Consider the following 11484-nt stretch of genomic DNA (forward strand, 5'->3'; position numbering starts at 1 on the left):
ATACAATTAGGTAAGAACAATTAGATAAGAACAAATACACACACACACACACACACACACACACACACACACACACACACACACACACACACACACGCGGAAGGGTGGGAAAGGAGGGAGGGAGGATTTGGGGACGGTGAAGGAGACGGATGAGATGTGGAAGTGTCTAGTGCTGTTCTAATAGCAGCTTGCACAATAAATTGACTTTGGTAAAATATTAACTATCATAACTATTCTAGTTTCAGTATTACATGCTGTTCATAATCTTCATTAATCATACAGTCAACCATCAAACAGTAATTCGTAAGACGTGGGGCCAATCTTCTTCGGGGATAAACAACCACCGAGAATGATTAGTGAGTGAAGTTGTTGTGAACTACTCTCTCCTTGTGTGTGTGTGTGTGTGTGTGTGTGTGTGTGTGTGTGTGTGTGTGTGTGTGTGTGTGTGTGTGTGTGTGTGTGTTTATGCGTGTTTTGTTTCTCTTAGGGCAAGTCCACACGTGCTCTCGAACATATATTGGCAACACGGCAGGCAACATGTTCGGGAACATGTTTGCAGCAGTATTTGGACAGATGTATGCAAACATGTTTCAGTGCAGCTTCAAACATTTGCAGGAGAGGCGGTGGGATAACTGTATCCATACCAGGCAGTTGAAACTTCATGATGTTGCCAGCATGTTCTGGACACTGTTGTTCCCAACATGTTGGCAGTGTGGTCTTACTGAGTTGCTTACATGTTGCCAACACTTGCTCGAGCACACGTGCTGGCGCGCCCTTAATGTGTCAGTCAGTCAGTCAGTCTGTTTATGTGTGTGTGTGTGTGTGTGTGTGTGTGTGTGTGTGTTTCTGTCTGTCTGTCTGTTTATGCATGTTTCTCTCTCTCTCTCTCTCTCTCTCTCTCTCTCTCTCTCTCTCTCTCTCTCTCTCTCTCTCTCTCTCTCTGTGTGTGTGTGTGTGTCTGTTTATGTGTGTTTTGTTTCTGTGTGTGTGTGTGTGTGTGTGTGTGTGTGTGTCTGTTTATGTGTGTTTTGTTTCTGTGTGTGTGTGTGTGTGTGTGTGTGTGTGTGTGTGTGTGTGTGTGTGTGTGTGTGTGTTTCTGTCTGTCTGTCTGTCTGTCTGTCTGTTTATGCGTGTTTTGTTTCTGTGTGTGTGTGTGTGTGTGTGTGTGTGTGTGTGTGTGTGTGTGTGTGTGTGTGTGTGTGTGTGTGTGTGTTTCTGTCTGTCTGTCTGTCTGTCTGTTTTTTTTTGTTTCTCTCTCTCTCTCTCTCTCTCTCTCTCTCTCTCTCTCTCTCTCTCTCTCTCTCTCTCTCTCTCTCTCTCTCTCTGTGTGTGTGTGTGTGTGTGTGTGTGTATCGGTTGGGTGGGTGGAGTTGATGAGGTTGAGTTGGTGGGTGTGGTAGTTCGGTGCATCGTCAGGGTGGGTGGACAGTGGTAATGGTGGAGAGGGGAGGGGGGGACAGTTGTTGGGTGTGATGTGTGGAGTGTTTTTGGGTGGATTGTAGGGGTAAGTGGGTTGGTGAGTGGATGCGTTTGGTGGGCTGGGTGGGTAGGTGGCTGGATGTGTGGGTGGTCGGGGTGGGGTCGGTAAGTTAGTTCTGGATAAGATGAGTTTGATGGGTAACTCGTGTTTAAATGGGTGAATGGGGTGGCGGAAAGCATGGTAAGAAGGGTGGATGGGTGGGTGGGTCGGTGGGAGGAATGAGTGGACAGGATGGGAGGATGGGCAGGGAGAGGTGGGCTGGGAGTGTTCAGAGAGAGTTGGGAGGGTTGCGTGGATGGATGAGATGAATGGCAATGTTGGGTGACCAGGGTGGTTGGAATTCGTGAGTGGGAAGGGTGGATGCAATTTGTGAGTGGTGAGGGTGGGTGGTAGGGGTCGGTGGGCAAGATACGTTGTCGGGATGTGTGGGCAAAGTGAGTCGCCAGGGTGAGTGAGCACTGTTGGTCGCAATGTGGCTGAGACGATTGCGTGGTCGGGATGATCTAAGTGGGTGGTTAGGTTGGGTGGCTGGATAGGTGCAGGGTGGAGAAGTGAATGAGTAAATGATTTGAGTGGCATTAATGGGTGAACTTCGTGTGTGGCATTCGTGGGTTATCAGGGTGGATAGCAGGGATCGATGGGCTGGGTGTGTGGCAAGGGTGAGGTCGGTGGGTTATGTTGGATGGGTTGATTGGGTAGGTGGGTAAGTAGGTGGCTGTCCACATGACAAGGCAAGAGAGAGACTTATCTGGCCATATAACTTTTATCTGTTACTTGGATTTTAGTCTATCGCTTAGAACACGTTGGATAACTATTTGGAATCCAGACTCTATACATTAAGTTCATTGTATTGAAGTCTGCTTAAACTTCGATATAATCACTTTTCATGGAACTGAAGATGGATCTATGCACTTGATAATACACCTAATAGTAAGATAAATGAAAGTAACATTACATGCGGCAAGACTTGAGAGTGAGCGAAGCTTCATATCTCCGATCCATCCGCCTAACAAATCAGTGTTTTGGTGAGGGTAAGGAGGGGGAGTTAGCGGGGGTAGACGTGTGCGATTAACCTGACCTCATGTGGCAGATTATCGTGTATCACGAATTTCGGTCCGGAGGTGTACATGGAGATAAAATTTACCTTGTCAGGCTGCAATGACTCAGTCTAAGACGTAGATAATCGTCTGATGTGACTCGTATAAACTAATGTGAAAGAGCTGATGTACTGTATATTTAGTTTCACTCCTATGTTTTGTGGTGACTATAAGAGGTTGATAAGGTGTTCCCTTGCAACTCTGATGTACACACACACACACACACACACACACACACACACATATATATATATATATATATATATATATATATATATATATATATATATATATTGTTACATAGCCTATGATTTCATCATCCTTTGTGTAATTTTAACGCACAGTATGCTGCATGTTTGATCACGAGCGTGTTCTGCCTCAGTCCCCCCCTTCTACCGTTATAGTAGAGTAAGTCGTCCTTTCTGTTGTTCAGAGCGGGATTGTCATCTCTTTGTCCCCATGGCTTCATTTGTGCGTCCTTCTTACAAGTTGTATCAAGCTCTGCTGGCCCCTATATAATGAGCTCAGTCTCTGCATTATTGCCACTTAGATCTACTCCTCATTTTGTTCACATCTCTGTCCTCCCCTGTACAGTACTTGTTGTGAGTGCTACGGAAGTCTCCAACCATCTAGCAGCTGTGTAATTTGAGTATAACTGTTATTGCATTTTTTCCTTGTACTGTATACCATAAGGTGTTAATTTGTAGGCCTAGTGAGGTTTTTTGTAATTTATGTAGGATTCATTTTGTCAGCCAGTTTTAATACTATTTTGTATCTGTAATAATTTATCTTACATTAACTGAGCATTACCCAGTGTATTTTCATTTTATCAGGGCTGACTTAGATAAATTTACTCTTACTAATTTCGTGTTAATAGAGGCTATTGCAGTTAACCATATATTTAACCTGTTTTTTGCTATTACATTACCCTTATGAGTCCTGAATGTTTTGTTGTTAGTTTGAGCATTAAACTTTAACTTGTAATTTTACCTAACTCTTTTGTTTTGAACCTGGAACTTTACGGGACAGTAGTGATTTTTAGTATTCTCACTTAAAGTGTACATTATCTTTCTCTGTTCCGTAACATAAATTTGGCGACCTCTTATCAGGATATTCAGGATATTATCATAAGGATATTGTTTGATATTTTGTGACTGTGATTTATTCATGATGTCTACTATTTCTACACTTGATGAAGCCAATGATTTTTTGTCAAATGTGCAAACAGTGTGTGATGTAGAAAACAGAACAAAGAATGAACTTAAGCTTCTTGCTCAACAATTGGGAATTGCTGTTCGCTCTCATCATTCTAAAGATCAAATTGTTGACATGATTAATGAAAGCTTGTTTAATGTAACTCCTCGAAATGAGCAAACGCAGATTGAATTAGCTAAGTTACAGCTAGCCCTGCAGGAGGCTCGTGCTAAGGAGGCTGAATTTCAGGCAAAAGCTCGTATTCAAGAGGCTGAGTTTCAGGCAAATGCTAAGGAGGCTGAGTTTCAGGCACAAATTGAACTAGCTAGGATTCAGGCAGACCATGAGTATCGCATGAAACAAGGTGGAACTGGATCATCTTGCTCTGATGATTTTGATGTGGCTAAAAATGTTAAACTTGTCCCTCCTTTTAATGAATCTGATTTAACAAAGTATTTTCAGTTGTTTGAGAGGGTAGCTACAGGTTTTAACTGGCCCAAGGAGTATTGGCCAGTACTCCTTCAAACTGTTCTAACTGGTAAAGCTCAAGTAACTTATGCATCTTTGCCACAGGATCAATCTGATATTTATGATGTAGTTAAGAGCTTGATTCTTAAGGCCTATGAGCTTGTTCCTGAAGCTTATAGAGTAAAATTTAGGACAACTTACAAGCAAGATAAGCAATCCCATGTTGAGTATGCAAAAATCAAAGAAGATCTGTTAGAGCAGTGGTTAAATTCTAAGAATGTGGATTCTGATTTTGGTAAATTTAAGCAGATGATTTTGCTGGAGGACTTCAAGAGGTGTGTTAGTAAAGATGTAAGCCTATATCTTGATGAGAAAAGAATAGATAATTTGTCTGATGCTGCAGTTTTAGCTGATGAATATGTTCTCACTCACAAGAGATATTCTAGAGAAAAAAGGAAAGCTGAGAGTAAGTACGTTGCCTCTACTCAGAGTACATGTAACAGGAAAGAGAATAAAGATGATGTTTCTCAGGAAATAAATACCAGCTCCACCTCTAGATTTCAGAAAAATAAATGTACTTATTGTAGTAAGCTTGGTCATACTACGGAGAAATGTTTCAGGAGACAGCGTGATGTGAACAAAAAGGAGTCTTTAAATATTCAGTCAATTGGTCTAGTGTCCACTCTTGAGAGTTCCCAGAATTCTTTAACTGAGTTAACTGAACCTGCTTTGAGGGGTAACTTAAACTCTCATGATGGAGCTCCTCTTTTGAGCAGTAACGTGGGTGACACTCTCAAGAGTTCATGTGCTAATTTCCTGTCTGATGTTTTTTTTTTTTTTTTTTTTTATGTGTCCGACTCTGGGCAAAGGCTTCAGGGCCTATATCTCGGGGGCAGTAGCCTATCCCAAGGCCCAGTAGTCCTCCTACACCTCCACATGTCACCACTTCGGCACTAATACCCACCGTCCATATTGAATACATGCTAGGGCTGTCTCATACAGGACTGGTGTATTCGTATTAGCGGGGGTATTTTTACGACATGTCGGTGGGTCATCTGGTAGATCAGGAAAGTCTGCTTTTAATGAAATTCAAATCCTTAAACTGTTCCCTGCCCCAGCCGGGATTCGAACCTGGGTCCATCAGGACTGCAGGCCGCCTCTCTACCGATTCAGCCACCGCCTCCCCCACAGCGTGATGTGAACAAAAAGGAGTCTTTAAATATTCAGTCAATTGGTCTAGTGTCCACTCTTGAGAGTTCCCAGAATTCTTTAACTGAGTTAACTGAACCTGCTTTGAGGGGTAACTTAAACTCTCATGATGGAGCTCCTCTTTTGAGCAGTAACGTGGGTGACACTCTCAAGAGTTCATGTGCTAATTTGTCAGTCCTCTGGACAGTAATGACAGGAAATCAGTTAAAATATATCGTGATACAGGTGCTTGCCAATCCCTTATACTGACCAGTGTTCTAGGCTCTAATGTAAATTCCTCTGACGAAACTGTAATCTTACAAGGTGTAGGGAATAATTACTTCTCTGTCCCTCTGTGCAGAGTGAATTTAGAGTCTGGTTTTGCTAATGGTTCCGTTATGGTTGGGTTGGTTGAGACACTCCCAATGTCAGGTGTAACTTTCTTACTTGGAAATGATATTGGTGGAAGTCAAGTGTGTCCAGCTCCTCAGTTGTCTAGTGAGCCAGTGGCTGCGTCCCGGGATTGTGATGTCCCTGATGTGTTCCCTGCATGTGCTGTCACTAAGGCTAAGTCTAAAGTTACTGGTGATTTAGAGGATAATAATGATGATGATGTTATCCTAGCTGACACTTTTCTTGCTAATTTGGACCACTCACCAGATGAGGCAGTACCCCGTAGTGTTGATAATTTGTCTCGTCAAGAGTTGGTTGAGTTGCAGGTTGCTGACCCTGAGTTGAAAGGTCTAGCTAACTCTGCTTGCAGTGAGGAAGAGTCAGCTGGTGCTTCTACTTGTTATTATATAAAGTCAGGAGTACTTATGAGAGAGTGGAGACCCCCAGCAGCATCAGCCGACTGTGAATGGGAGGTTGTACATCAAGTTGTCATCCCTCGTGTTTGTAGGCAGGATATCATTAGAGTGGCTCATGATTCCAGTTTGGCAGGACACCTTGGAGTGAGGAAGACTGTGGCACGCATTCTGAAACACTTCTACTGGCCAGGTATCTTCAGGGATGTTTCCTGGTTTTGTAAGTCTTGTCACACCTGTCAAGTTGTGGGGAAGTGTAATCAGACCGAAAAGGTTGCACCTCTAGTTCCCATTCCTCCTTTTGAGGCACCTTTCACCCGTGTGTTGGTGGATATTGTGGGCCCTCTTCCTAAGACTTCTTCAGGATTTTCTTATGTGTTGACCCTGATTGATATGGCTACTCGTTATCCTGAAGCCATTCCACTTAGAAATATCTCAGCAAAGAACGTGGTTAAGGAAATGCTAGGGTTCTTCACAAAGTTTGGTCTGCCCAAGGAGGTACAGTCAGACCGAGGAAGTAATTTCATGTCAAATGTTTTCAAGCAGTCTCTGAAAGAGTTGGGCATCACCCAGATCACGTCTTCAGCTTACCATCCCCAGACCCAAGGAGTGTTGGAGAGATATCATCAAACACTCAAATCGATGCTCAAGAAATACTGTTTGGAACATCAGAAAGACTGGGATAAAGATCTTCCATTCATTGTGTTTGCCGCAAGAGAATCTCCAAATGAATCACTGGGCTTCTCACCCTTTGAACTACTGTTTGGCCATGAAGTAAGAAGACCCCTTAAGCTACTCAAGGAATGCTGGCTGTCGGAGGAAGATGACGTCAACCTAATTGAGTATGTGATGAAGTTCAAAGAACGGCTGTCCACTGCTTTACAGCTGGTGAGAGAGAATTTAGGAGCTGCTCAGGAGACGATGAAGACTTGGTATGATAAGAAGTCCAGGTTACGCCACTTTCAGCCAGGAGATCAGGTTTTGATTCTGCTACCAGTTCATGGGCAACCTCTTCAAGCCAAGTTTAGTGGTCCTTATTTCGTGGAGAAGAAACTCAGTGATGTCAACTATGTCATCGCCACACCAGATCGTAGAAAGAACAAGCAACTATGTCACATCAACATGCTAAAGTTATATCACAGGCAGGACGAAAATAATCCAGTCTGCACTGTAGCTGTTCCACCCGAGTCTGCAAGTGAAGCTCTCCCAAGCAGTATGAACCTGAGTGATAGTTTGGGAAAGAATCCTGATATCATGAATGATCTCCAGACTAAGCTTTCTCATCTACCTCCCGAGGAAAGGCAGGAGTTTTCGGCATTACTGCAGGAGTACCCGCAAGTGTTCCGTGCCACTCCAGGAAGAACCACTGTATTGATGCATGATGTCGATGTTGGAAACGCAAAGCCAATGAAATTGCCTCCTTACTGTGTGAACCCAGTGAAAGTTCCTCTCATCGAGAAGGAGCTTGGCTACCTGTTGGACCACAAGATGATTGAGCCCTGTCAGAGCGAGTGGAGTTCTCCTGTCACTCTGGTCCCTAAGCAAGGTGGGTCACAGCGGCTTTGCATCGACTACAGACGTGTTAATCAGATAAATAAAACAGACACTTACCCTCTCCCTCGTGTGGAAGATTGCATAGACAAGATCGGAAAGGCTAGGTACATAAGTAAGTTTGATTTGTTAAAGGGATACTGGCAAGTACCTATGACTGAACGTGCTAGGGAGATCTCATGTTTTGTAACACTAGGAAAGGCTTTTGCATGTTCTGTAATGCCGTATGGTATGAAGAATGCACCAGCCACATTTCAGAAGCTCATGAATGTTGTAACAGAGAGTTTGGCAGGGTGTGTTGTTTATACTGATGATGTATTAATCTTCAGTGACAACTGGAAAGATCACCTATGCCATGTCAGTAAATTTCTTGAGCGTTTGGTTCATGCTAATCTTGTAGCTAATTTATCAAAGTGTGAGTTTGGTCAAGCTAAAATTCAGTACCTTGGGTACGTAATTGGTGATGGACATGTTGCACCACCAGGAGCTAAGGTTCAGGTTATAAGTGATCTTCCCAGACCTAAAAGTAGGAAGGAGCTACAAAGATTTTTGGGAATGGTAGGTTATTACAGGAGATTTGTTCTTAACTTTTCTATTCTTGTATCACCACTTACAGACCTACTGAAAAAGGGAGTTAAATTTGTCTGGACCGATAACTGTGAATCCTCTTTCAACAAACTTAAAGCTATTCTATTAAGTCAGCCAGTGCTCGCTACTCCAAATTTTGCTAAGCCTTTTAAGATGGCTGTTGACGCAAGTGATACAGGAGCTGGGGCTGTTTTGCTGCAAGAGGATGATCAGGGTATTGAACACCCTGTATCTTATTACAGTAAGAAGTTCACTCCACCTCAAAAGAACTACTCAACTATTGAGAAACAGTTTTTGGCCTTGATTTTGGGTTTACAGCATTTTTCATTTTATTTGTGTTCTGGTTTTGACCCCATAGTCATTTATACCGATCATAACCCACTGAAATTCCTTAGTAAGTTTAAAGATAAAAATCAGAGATTGACAAGATGGAGTCTACTTCTTCAGGAGTATTCATTAGACATACAACATGTCAAGGGGAAAGAAAATGTTATTGCAGATTGCTTATCTAGACTTTAGACAGATTGTTTTAGAGTAATAAGAAATTTCCTTTGTAAATTTCTTTTTCTTTGTGGGGAGGTGTTACATAGCCTATGATTTCATCATCCTTTGTGTAATTTTAACGCACAGTATGCTGCATGTTTGATCACGAGCGTGTTCTGCCTCAGTCCCCCCTTCTACCGTTATAGTAGAGTAAGTCGTCCTTTCTGTTGTTCAGAGCGGGATTGTCATCTCTTTGTCCCCATGGCTTCATTTGCGCGTCCTTCTTACAAGTTGTATCAAGCTCTGCTGGCCCCTATATAATGAGCACAGTCTCTGCATTATTGCCACTTAGATCTACTCCTCATTTTGTTCACATCTCTGTCTTCCCCTGTACAGTTATTGTTGTGAGTGCTACGGAAGTCTCCAACCATCTAGCAGCTGTGTAATTTGAGTATAACTGTTATTGCATTTTTTCCTTGTACTGTATAGCATAAGGTGTTGATTTGTATGCCTAGTGAGGTTTTTTGTAATTTATGTAGGATTCATTTTGTCAGCCAGTTTTAATACTATTTTGTATCTGTAATAATTTATCTTGCATTAACTGAGCATTACCCAGTGTATTTTCATTTTATCAGGGCTGACTTAGATAAATTTACTCTTGCTAATTTCGTGTTAATAGAGGCTATTGCAGTTAACCATATATTTAACCTGTTTTTTGCTATTACATTACCCTTATGAGTCCTGAATGTTTTGTTGTTAGTTTGAGCATTAAACTTTAACTTGTAATTTTACCTAACTCTTTTGTTTTGAACCTGGAACTTTACGGAACAGTAGTGATTTTTAGTATTCTCACTTAAAGTGTACATTATCTTTCTCTGTTCCGTAACAATATATATATATATATATATATATATATATATATATATATATATATATATATATATATATATATGTATGTATATATCAGGCGGCGCTATTTTACTTTGTATACTTAAACTAAAATTGTCATCTTGAAGGCTCAATTGCGATAGAATGTTTAACATTATATAACATCGCTAGTCACAAGGAAATTCTATAGAGATGTGCAGCTGTAGTACAGAATTGACGTTAGAATGCGATGAACTGCCATGGAAGGAATGTAGAGCCGAAGTACTGACAATATACGAGTAAAATGATGGTAGGCACAAATACATGCAATAGATAGGAAGCAGAGTCGTACTGTTAACGCCAGTATACGAACCTGATGACGATGTGCCTACAAAGGATGTAGAATCGTAGTATTATCATATTTCGCCAAAGAATTGCGAGAAATAAGCTATAAAAATGATGATCAAGTGTTGTGGTAATACTGGGCCACATTGTGTGGGGTAGCCATCTGTTGGCGCCATATAGAAAACGAACACTCCACCACCAGCCAGGCAGTTCCCGGAGACATCAGATTAGTGTTTGGTCAAGAGAACCCTATCTCTAGTCCTTGATGCAGTGGTGGTGACATATATTTGTCGCATATTGTTATTACGATTTCATGTGGTTTATAGATCAATTATGGAGATGGAAACATTCTGAGTTCGATACAAGATCGGATACATTCATACTGTCTTCATGTTAAGTGAAAAATAAATATATATAATTAATATTGTTTTCACCAACCGTTTGGAAAAAGCATAAATTAAATACCGACTTTTTTTTGCCCCTGTACTTGCTCACCTACCAGCATAAGTGAGGACTTAGATGTAAATTCAATTGTTGCTTGACGCATTCAAGGGGAAAATAATGACTTGGTACAAATTTATTTTTTGCCTTCAAGACCTTTCTTCACTTAGTAGGCATTAATCTATCCTTTTTGAATCGTCACCATCACAACCTTTTCCCCTACTTTCACCTCATCCATTCCCAAACATCCTCAACTTTACTCTTCTCCTATCTCTTACCAACCCTCCATTCTCTCCCAACTACTCTATCCCCTTCACACAAACTCGTTTCACCTCCCCCTTCTTCCACTTCTCCTCATCCCTTCCCCTCACCCTGCCCCACAAAAATCTGTTCCTCCCATCTCTTCTGAGTTCTCAATTCCTGCCTGCCTCTCTCCAACTTTCTTTTCTTGTTTGCCTCATGTACGTTCCCTTCCCCCGCCGTCTCTTGTCACTCTCTCTCTCTCTCTCTCTCTCTCTCCCCAAAAAAAATTTCTGGCTCACTCCTGACTTATTTCCTTGGTTTCATCTCAGTATTTTCACTAATTTTCCTCGTTTTTTAATTGTCTTTTAGTTTTTTTTTTGCTCATCTCTGCCTGTTTAGTGATGAATGAAAGTCATTTTTTTTTATTACATGCATGCATCGTTAGCCCATTGCAGCATCAGTCATGTTGTGTGTGTGTTTTTTTTTTTTTTTTTTACCCAAGATCAGTTTTTTTTCAGTCTCTTTGTGACTCGATGGTGTAATGGTTAGCACATCTAGCCCGCAACTGGAAAATCCCGGGTTCAGTTGTCTTAGTTTCAGGCTCTCGAACAAACTTTGTTTCCCTAACGCCCTTCCCCAACGGCTATGTAACTGAGGACCTGGATGTATATACATATGATTGTTATGTGTCTCATTCCAAGAGAATGTTGTGACTTAGTAAAACTGTCTTAAT

The sequence above is a fragment of the Coenobita brevimanus genome, chromosome 89 (assembly GCF_032717465.1).
Source record: "Coenobita brevimanus isolate Jiangsu-jjx chromosome 89, ASM3271746v2, whole genome shotgun sequence".
Taxonomy (NCBI): Eukaryota; Metazoa; Arthropoda; class Malacostraca; order Decapoda; family Coenobitidae; genus Coenobita; species Coenobita brevimanus.